Raw genomic sequence first — 11,194 nt, 5'->3', positions numbered from 1 at the left:
CCTTGGAGTGGACGAGTTACCAACTTCTTTGCCCCGCTCTCCTCCTTGGACGGTTGCAGGTCAAACTGAATTAAATCAGCTCCAACAGTCATTGCACCACCACCATATTCTATTTGGCCAAAATCGGCCACAGTCTTAGGTGGCTACTTTGGCACTATACCAAATTAAGCCAGGCCCTTCTACTGAGGTCGAAGAACTCTTGCTCCACCATTCTCTTAAGCTCTCAGGTCGGCAAGGCCTAGGGTCGGCATAGTAATTGCCAAGCCCACCGACTCCCCCCCACCCCGTTCCATTTAGAAGTCACAGTTTTAGGGTTGGGGAAAAAGACAAGGGCAAGGCCCCTTTGGTGCCTGAGGAACCAAGAAAGGTTGAGCTAAGGCAGGGCTTACTCGGAGGAAGTTCGCCGAGGTAGACAAGCAGGACAGGGTCTTGTCTCAAGACTTTAATTCAGTGATGGCCCTAGAACCTCAACCAGCTAAACATATAGGCTGAAAATGCAGGCGCCGAGGCAGAGGAAGAATAGAATGACTTTAACAGCCCCTACGGCTGTATGATTGGGGAGGTAGCCCTAGCGTACCTCAACAAGCGATTTAAGGAATGTAGGGAATTCCTCACGTTCGGGGAAGGCTTTCAGATAACGCCTCCTCGAACCAATAGGTGTGTTGTTGCCTTTGACGACCCAAGGATCATCTATCGTGGATTCAATGTATATAGAGCGGCCCTTGAGGTTGGTCTCCGCTTTCCTCTTCATCCATTCATCTAGGAGCTGTTGGACGAATATAAAATTGCATGGTCCAGCTTACGCCAAACTGCTGGGCTAAAATTTTTGGATACTTGGTGACCTTTCTAAGGATGGGTTTCACCCCTCACTTCCCAGTCTTATGCGCCATGCACAACATGGTAAAGCTGGACGCTTTCTCGGACGGGTGGTTTATCCTGAGCACCTGGCCAGAGTTCATGGTGTGCATCAACAAACCTTCCAAGTGGCGCGACTGGAAGCAGAGGTTTTACCTCATAAAGACGGGATACAAGGACTTGAATAAAAAGATGAACAATTTCAACTCCTCTCCCATTCAGCTTGGACAAGGGGATCAGCAGCCGACTCGCCCCACAATTCACCCGGACCATGTTGATCAGCTTGACTATTTCAGGGTCAAGCGAGTTATTAAAGAGGGGCACCGGATACCTGTTATTCCCTGGTGAATCCCCTTGTTGGATTGGTTAAGGGATCCCTTGCGAAATTTTCTTCAAGGTTCACTTTTGCATCACTTTTGCGAAATTAACTATGCTTTTTCTTATAAAATTCTTCTAACTTTTTTTCTCTTGTTTGTAATAGAGCAATCCATGTCTCACCTTGATCCGACTCAAGGGTGAAATGAACATTAACTAGTTCAACATGGAGCGCTACAAGCTCATGCGAGCTCAATATGAGGCGGCAAAGGGGGTACGACTGCTCTTTGCCTTGATTTTTTTTTTTTTGTCCGACTTGCTATACTTCAATGGACTTTTCTTTTAACTTGAGTCGGTCGCTGTATATTTTCCTCTTCTGTCCGAGTGAATTTATATTTTAGGTCTCTTACTACAACCCTACTCGAACGACTATATTTTATTTCACATTTCAACCGTGGCCGAGTGAACTTGAATTGTATGTTTTTTTACTGCAATTCTACTATGCCAGGATCTTTAAGTTCTTATTCCGAATAAATTTTTGTACTTTTTTCTTTCTTTCAATGCTATTCGAACGCTAGTTTCTAACTAAACCCCTTTTCCATCTTTTCGGTCAGCTACCCCTAGACTTGCGATAAAGCAGCCAGCGTCTGCTTCGAAGGATGATGAGTCGTCCAAGGCTCGCAAGGATTTGGCGTCCAGAACACCGGAGGCTAGGGTAAGGTCGCGGGTTGCGTCGACGCAACCTAAAGGAGAGCAACCCAACTGGTACTTGGTGGGGACTCCAAGCCCTTGGAGCCACCTTCGTTTGAGGCGGCCCGAAGTAAGCCTGTATGAGACGACGGAGGGGATGTGTCAACCTCGGAAAACACGGCCGGCCAAGGCTTAACTTCGCATGTTGAGTTTTTGGGAACTAAGCCTTCTGGTTCCCCAAGTGAAGGGGAGCTGCCTTCCCCGCCTATGGCGGCCGAGAAGGCTCAGCTGACGCCTCCTCCTGAGGGGCATCCTCGCGTTGCAAATCTTTCAGAAGGTACTTAATCCCTCTTCGTCTTTTACATTCCTAACTTTTTCTTTTCTTTAGAGTTCTAAGTCATTTTTTTTTGCGGAAACTTCTGAGGATTTATACTTTCGTTCCCCTGGTTCTTCCTTAATCGAGGCCAAACGTAAGACTTTCCGGAACGTATTCAAAAGGCCGTCCCAGCCGAGACTTACGACAAATACTAGGGAATCCATGATGGGCACCTCGGTCGAATAGTCAAAAGCTGCGTTTTGTTTTCTTTTACTAATTTTTCCTGTTAATTCGCAGCTTCTTCTTAGGCTCTTTGCCTTCCAAGACTGGCATCCGAGGCAGAGACGCGAGCTCGAGTCGTCCTGGGCAGATCTCCTTAAGCTGCAAGATGAAAACACCGGTCTGCTGGCCATAGAGAAGGCTCGCCATCAAATGACGATGAATGCTCTGTCTAACGAGGGGTGGAACTAGGTTGTTGAAACTAATCCTCCCTCGGTTAAACAAAATTTATAAACACTTAACCAACCTAAATAATAGTATAGAAGTAAGTGAAGGGTCGGACCCAAAGGAACGGTAATGTTCAAGCGCTCTCAATTAAGCGCCTAAGCTAGATCGAAGACAAAAGATAAAGAGAGAACACTAACCAACTACCAAACAAAGAAACCAAACAAATAAAGCACTAGGAACAGGATCAACAAGCAATCATGACAATTGTAGTAACTCGAAAATACATGCAAGTCAATAGTTATGAAGACTAATGGCAAGCTCAATCAAAAGAGTCAACAAGCTATCTTCTAGAGGTCAAACAAGCGCCAACTACGAGAGAATCTAACTAGGAGCTTCACTAATAAAGCTCAATCGACAATTGCAAGCTACAAATCAATGGTCCGTATCAATCAAGACTTACAATGCTATCTAACATAATTCTCAAGGCCTAATCAAATTACACACCTGCAAACTTTCATTAATCATTTTAATCTTAACAAAACACAATCCCCAAATTAAGCACAATAAATCAATCATACAAGTTTCACCCAATTCCTAGCAAACAACTACTCTAACATCATCATTAAATCAACTAACAACTAAAGAAATCAAGAATCATCAAAATATAGAGAATAATTACACTAATCAACAATCAAACATCAAAATAAAATCAAATAAACTAGAATATTAAACAAAGCAATAAAATGAGATAGAGTTAAGAATTCTCATTGATAATAGCAAAGATCTCAAACACAATTGTCACCATTTAATCTTCAATCACTCAATCACCATTGAAATTCCTCACTTTCTCTCTCTAAAATCTACTCCTAAACTAACCCTAAAACTAGAGAGAGAAGCTCCCAATTAAGCTAAGAAATATGAATTCTAATTCTAATCTAATTCTTATTGTTTTTCTCTCCAACCCAAAAATGGATATTTATAATTACAAGAATAAAAGAAAATAAATGAGAAAAGAAAGTAAAAGAAAAGAAATGAATAGAAAATAAATAAGAAAAGAAAAGAAAAAGAAATAGAAATACAAAATTAACAATGTAAACAGGAAAACTAAAAAATAAAGAAAAGAAAATAAAAGAAACAAGAATAAGAAGTCAGTGGACTTCGAAATCGGCAGCAATATTGGGAAATTATCCCATACTTCGCACATCACACCACTCCAAATTACACACCATCACAACCGTTCGATTATAAGTCAATCAAACCAATGGCCAAAAATGGAACCTAAAAGTGCGCGGCCGCGATTAATGAGTGCGCGGCCGCGATTAATGAGTGCGCTCCCGCGTCTGTTGAGGTTCGAATAATGGTAGGGCTGCTCGGAGGCACTTGCGGGACCGCTGCTGCGGTGGTGCAATTGGTGCCGGTTTAGGGAGTTTCGGCTGGTTTTTTGTGTGTTGCGGGACTGGTGGTGTTTGAGGGGTGTTGCGAGTTTGCTGCAGCTGGAGCAGGGGAAACCTAATTTGTGCGGTGGTGGCGGAATTGGGAGTTGCGGGGGCTGCTTTGCGGAGGTAGAAGGTGGCGCTAGTGGTTGATTTTTGGGTGATAATTGCGGTTGTTGTTGGAGTTGTTGCTGCTGTTTGGTTGTTGTGGGATAAAAGGAGTTAATTGCGGCTGCCGGAAAACAAGGGAAAGGTGGTGCGAATGGTGGTGGTATGAAATTGGTGGCAGACTGGGTGTTTCGGCGGAGCAGGGGAAATGTTGTTGATGATGTTCGTGAATTGGGGAAGCTAGGGAAATTGCTTGAGGTTGAGTAGCCGGTGGGCGCGAGCATCACCGTCACATCACGCCCTTAATGAACACAAGATTGTGGGTAAAAAACTACCCGGCTTGAGAGCGCGGCTATGCAAGGCAAGGTGTTAAACTTGGAATATCCACCTACAAAATACAAATGAAACCAAGGATAAAATAAAGTAAAATAAACTCAAAATTTAACAAACAAAACTAAGAGAAATAAAATGAAAATGAAAAGGAAAAGAATAAACGAAAGAAAACTATATAAATTGAAAAGAAAATAAAGAAAGAAAATGAAATGAAAATGAAGACGAAAATAAAATTAGATAAAAACTGAAATAAAATGAAAACTAAATCTTGAAAAACTAAAATAAAGGAAAATCAACTAAAATAACGAAAATAGAACAAATAAAGGAGAAAATACTAGAAAAACCATCAAAATGCACAAAAGCCATAAAATAAGAGAGGAAAGGTGAAATAGATAGAAAAAGCATAAAATTAAACATTTATTGAGAAAGAAAGCTATGAAAAGAAGGTAAAAACGGCTTAAATGCTCATTAAATGGGTGCCAATTATGACACCCATCACTGTCCGAGATAGCTGCTCGGAAACTGAGGACCCAGTAAAGATGGGTGATACCCTTAAGATGGAGAGGCTGGCGAACGAGGCTCTCACAAAGGAGAGGGATATTGTTGTCGCTCTGGCGGCTATTAGAGTGGAGTCGGCCGAGCCCTTAAACCAGTTGAGGACCGAGCTAGTGACCAGCCGAGAAGCCTTGAATGCAACCTTTTAGGCTACGAACGAGAGCAACCAGGAGGCCGATTGTCTAAAGAAGAAGGTACAAAAGCTGAAAAACCAGCTAAGTGCTCCAAGGCCTATTCCTCAAGCTGATGTTGTTCGCATCGAGCAGACGACACTCGCTCGCCTCAAAAACCGTTTTGAGGACGCCTTTTCCATGAAGGTGGAACCGGACAAACCTGCTTATTATTATGAGCGGTTCACCAGAGGGCTAGACTTCCTCACCATGAAGGAAGAGTGGGAGGTTGTCAGTCTTCCCTTCTCTCCATTTGTCGAAACTCCCGACTATAGTGATAACGAAGCCGAGGGCGACGATGAAGATGAAGTTGGGGATGAGACCCCCATGGATGATAATGCAGCCAATGCCGATAATGGGGGTAATGATGCGGCCGAGTGAGGAGCCTCTTCTGCAACTTGTTTTAAGCTTCTTGTCTTCAACCTTTTTTTTTAATTTCTGTTATTTTTGAACAATTTTTTTTTAATTGTCGCCTGTTTTGACAGGTTGTTGCAAGGATTTTTCCGCCTTCTTAGTGGTTTTAATTGATGTCAATTTTCCTTCTGAGCGGTTTTAATTTTTGCCGATTTGCCGCCTTCTGAGTGGTTTTTCTGCTTTTTTTGTACTTAGCAATTTTTGTTATGTAAATATATATATATATATATATATATATATATATATATATAAATTTTTTTTTTCTTTTTTTATGCTTACTGCTTACTGCTTATTCGTACGAGTATTGGGGTATACCCCTTTATTTGGCTTTTACCTAGTCCAAATTCCGAGTGGTTTAATTAACTTAGTAGATTTATACCTTGAATGGTATAACTACTAGTAAGTTAATCAAATCATATATAATGATTGCTCTTGGACTAGGTGAACGTCGAATCAATTTTTAGAGTATACGGCCTTTGTTGGCTTTGGTTGAGTCGTCCGTTGAAGCTATCGCTTGAATAGACTTAAGAAATTCCAAGTACGTTCTCAACTTGTGAATTTCCATTCATTGGGCTTGGTTACCTAGGGAAATCTTTGCCCTTAGCTGGGCAATTTATGCCTTTGGTAATTTTTTATTTCCCTTTTGGTCTACTATTCGTCCTGATGTGGTGGAACGATTGGACTAGCTCTTAGGCTTGTTGGTCGAGTGGCTAATCAAAATATGCCCTTGCTACATTCAGTAGTCGGTATTTTATTAGAACACGACCGAGTGATTTGGCCATTGATGCCCTTTTCTAACTTTTTAGTCGACCAACACATGGCTGCTGGCTGAGTATCTAGTGTTAGGATTTTCACTCGATCGATGTTGATCATCGTTCAATTCAGTGAGGCCGAGCCAATCTATTATGTTAGACTCTCATTGAGGTCCTACTCGGCCCACACTTCTTTCCCTACTTTTGAAAGACTGAGTTGCCATGTAGAGGCAACATTAGTTTCTCTTTTCAGGTGGCCGTCAGACTTATTTTGTAGTGTCTGACAAGCATATTTGTGAGCCACCATGTTTTCAATTTCATTCGGTATTTTCAGCTTGCTATAATTATTAACATAAATACAAACATTAAAATTAACAATAATGCTTTACTTTTCATTTATATTTGTTAAAAATATACATTGTTGGTGGCCGTTTTTCTTAATTACATCAAGATGAAGGCTTTGTTAAACTACTTAGTCATAACGATTGGTACAAAATTTTGTCGGTAAGCTTTAAACAAAATATTTTTTTTAGATTGTTCGTATTCGATGTTTAAGGAATAGGATGGCCATCTAAGGCTTCAAGACGATACGTTCCATTTCTCACTTCTTCGGTGATCCGGTAGGGTCCTTCCCAATTTGGGGTTAACTTTCCATCCTCATTAGCTCGGCCTACCGCTTCCATCTTCCTTAGAACTAGATCCCCCATATTTAGCAGACGCTTAGACACTCGGTGGTTATATGCCCTTGTCATCCTCAATTTGATAGATTTCGTGTATGAGTGCCGCAATGCCCCTGGCTTCTAGAGGGAAGTCCAGAGCGTTCTACATGGCCTCCCAATTGGCCGTTTCATCATATAAATTACCCCGAAGGATAGGCTCGTACATCTCAATAGGGAGTACTACTTCGGCACCATAGACCAAAAAGGATATGGTCACTCATGTGGAACTTTTTGTTGTTGTTCATAAGGACCATAACACATTAACCAGCTCATCCACCCACCGGCTGCCTGCTTTCTCAAGCTTAAGCTTGATGCTATTGGAGATTAACTTGTTATAGGCCTCAACATGGTCGTTGTCTTATGGTCGGCCGACCGAGGAAAAACAACAAGTGATGCCCTGATCTCCCAAAATTCTTTGAGTTAGCGCGTTTTGAATTCGGGTCCATTATCGAACACCATTGACTGTTGCACTACATAGTGAGTAATTATATTTTTCCAAATGAAAGCTAACACGTCCATCCACTTAATTCCTTGGACGGCCTTGGCTTCAACCCACTTTATGAAGTAGTCGACTGCTACTAACACATTCCGCCTTTTCCCTGACGCCGGGCGTATATGGACCTAAAATATCCATGGCCCATTATTTAAAGGGGAGCAGACTACTTATGGCCAAAAAACTATTATCTGGGCGATGAATTAGGGTTGCAAACTTCTGGCATTTGTCACATTTCTTCACCATCTGCATGGCATCTGCGTTTAAGCTCGACCAATAATATCCTAGGTGGGTGGCCTTCTAGGCCAAGGCTTGTCCTCCAATATGCGAACCACAATTTCCTTGGTGGAGGTCTTCCAGCACATCATTCCCCCTCTATTGGGTAATAAATTTTTGATAAGGTTTCCCAAAGGCTTTTTTTGAATAACTCCCCGTTCTTCATCTCGAACCAGGCCGCTCTCTTTTTTATCAACCAGCTCTCTTTCGGATCAGCCATAAGCAATCCATCCCTCAGATAGGAAATAATTTCTTCCATCTAAGCTGAGCTTCTATCAATGTTCTGTACTGGCTCGTCATCAATACTCCTCTTTTCCTTTACTTCCCAAAACACCAATCTTAGAGTATCACATGAAGTCGAAGATGCTAATTTTGAGAGGGCCTCCGTTTGATGATTGGTCCGACGGGGTACTTGCTACAAAGTAAAATCCTCTAGGCTCTTGGCCTCTTCTTTAATCATTTTCAAATACTTCATCATTGCAGGCTCCCTAGCCTCATAGTCACCATTCACTTGGCTCACTATTAGCTAAGAATCCGAGATCATATCAATCTTTGTTGCTCTTGCCGCATTACACATTCTAAGGCCGGCCAGGAGAGCTTCATACTTAGCCTCGTTGTTAGAGGCTTGGAATTGAAATCTCATCGCATATTCAAACATGTCTCCTTCAGGAGACTTACAGATAATTCCAACACCGCATCCGGTTTCTGTTACGCTTCCGTTCACATAGACCATCCATATCTAATCCCCGGTCGACTGTAAGTCTGGCCTAGTCATTTCTGCAAAAAAAAATGAGCAAAGGCTTGACCCTTGATCGCTTTTCCGGGTTCGAATGTGATGTCAAAACCCCTAAGCTCCAAGGCCCACTTAAGCATTCGGCCACTGGTTTCCAAAGTTACAAACGACTTTTTTTAGCGGCTGATAAGTATAAACCACAATCGAGTGGGCTAAAAAATACGGCCGCAGCTTCTTAGATGCCAAAAACAGGGCCAGACCAAACTTCTTTATGGGGGGTACCTAAGCTTGGCATTTCGTACCACGTGGCTGATGAAATAAACTGGGATCTAATAGCCGTCCCTTTCAACAAGTAGGACGATGCTTAGAGAGTTGATCTGAAATAGCGAGATACATGTATAGCTTTTCATCTTTGAGTGGACAGACGAGCCGAGGCTATGTATACATATGAATTTTCAAATGTACAAAGGCTTCCTCGGCTTCTTCGGTCCACTTGAACATAGCTTTCATAATGATAGTCTGGAAAACGTATCGGCACTTATCCCCTGATTTTGAAAAAAATCAGCCGAGTGTAGCTAAACAACTAGTCAATCTTTGCATTTCTTTAATCACATTCGGTGACTTCATGTCTAAAATAGCTTGAATGTTTTCAAGGTAGGCCTCATTTCCTCGCCGAACGATCAAAAACCCGAGAAATTTTCCAGACTCAACACCAAAGATGCATTTCTTTGCTTTTAGCATCATCTTATGCCGCCTAAGTTTGGTAAATGTTTTCGGAAATCCTTTAGATGGTCGGCCGACTCTTTGGAATTGACAATCATGTCATCAATATATGCTTCCATATTCTGGCCGATCTGATCTCTAGCTGCGGCCGCCAGATTCTTTTATTCCCCGTTATTCCGTTTCTTCTAACGGACGAGCTTAACAAGTGAATTAGCAGATAACTTATGCACAGCCAGGTCTTGGCTAATACTCGGCATTTCACTCAATTTAAATGTAAACACATCTTCGAACTCTCTTAGAATCTTGACTAAGTCGTCCCCAAGTAATCCTACCGCTATAGTGCCTATCTTGACCGTTCGATTTGGCTGTTGAGGATCCAACACTATATCTTGCTGATTGCCGGCCAGCTAAGGCCTTAACTCTTCTAGCAAGCGAACGGTCTTGCCAAGTAAGCAGCTTGGTCGAACGACTGCCGAACGACCAACCTGACCAAAGATAGCAAGGTTAGTCGGCGGAAAGGTATTGAAATTCTGGAGAGGTGGATATTGAAATTGTTGTACTAGAGCAATTGGAACTGGCATTTGAGTCAAATGAGCTTGACTCCCACTAGTCCTCGTCGTGCCGGTATGCTTGGAGAAGGTATGGTTTGGGAGATCATCTGACCTTGAAGGTGTAGAGGTTGTGTCCGAATAAGCTATCTGTTCATGCTGCTTTTGCCAAAGGTAACCCTTAGCATCCTTCCAACACCGAGATGACTAAGTTATCTCTTTCTGAGGCCGTTTGGCCTGCCCCCCCACTGACTGTGTTTTTCCAACGGGCCCAGTCATATCTTCCCTTAGAACCCTCGGCAAACGTTTATGCCGGTGGTATGGGGTATTCCTAGCATCTTCGGCATTGGTCGCTTTGCTCTGGGTCTTCTTTTACTGGCCCTCTCCCTCTATCCTAGGCGATTTCCTAGAAGAAGATGGCTGCTTACCCTCAATTTCCTTCCGGAGCTTGTTCAGAGTGACCAAGAGCGAACGATTAGTAGTTGGACGGTCCTTTGCCTTATGGAATGAAGCGGTCAGAGGGTCGCTAGAATGAATTTTTGTGACTATATTCTTAACAAAGCCGTCCTTGTCGGGACGAGGGCCGACATCTGGTGTCCGGCCATCCATCCCCACAGAAGGCGCCAAACGTTTCGGGTTTTGTTTAGAATTCCACTGGATACTGGTCACACTCTTATCTGGCAATAGGACGCGAACACCTACAAAACACGAATCTCCGATGATCAGAGATTCGCCTCCGACAATCAGGTTAATGACCGAAAACGGAATAAATGTAGATAGAGAAAGTAGAGAGAGGTTGGAGCTTATAGTGCTCTATTAAATGTTATGTACCATTCAACCCCTCCCATCAACAATGATTGGGGTATTTATAGGGGTGGGAATTTGTGCCCTTTAGGGTAAGTGACCTAGAATTTAAGGCCATTAATTGGCTGAACAATCAGCGAATGACAAGTGTCCTCTAAGGGCGCCGTTTTACGGCATTCTATTTTCTTTTGCGCCTCCTGATGTAAGGAGGCCTTTATGAAAAATTTGATTTCAGGTGCTCTCTTGTTCATAGTACGTGTCATCTTCCTATGCTGACACGTGTCGCCCATTTATTGGGCCACATGTCATCATGGGATTGGACCACGTTCTTGGGATATTTTTACCCTAAACAACTAGGACCTATAGGGATAAGTTTTTAGCTGAAGTTGAGGGTAGAGACGATGAGGAAGCTGAAGGATTTATGTCTTCGTCGTATGCAATTACTAGATATATAAATGGATCAAATTATGTAGATAATTAAGTTCGGATATTTGGTTCGTCGTTTTATCA

The sequence above is a fragment of the Chenopodium quinoa genome, unplaced genomic scaffold (genome assembly GCF_001683475.1).
Source record: "Chenopodium quinoa cultivar QQ74 unplaced genomic scaffold, ASM168347v1, whole genome shotgun sequence".
NCBI lineage: Eukaryota > Viridiplantae > Streptophyta > Magnoliopsida > Caryophyllales > Amaranthaceae > Chenopodium > Chenopodium quinoa.
Note: the sequence above shows the minus strand (reverse complement) of the source record.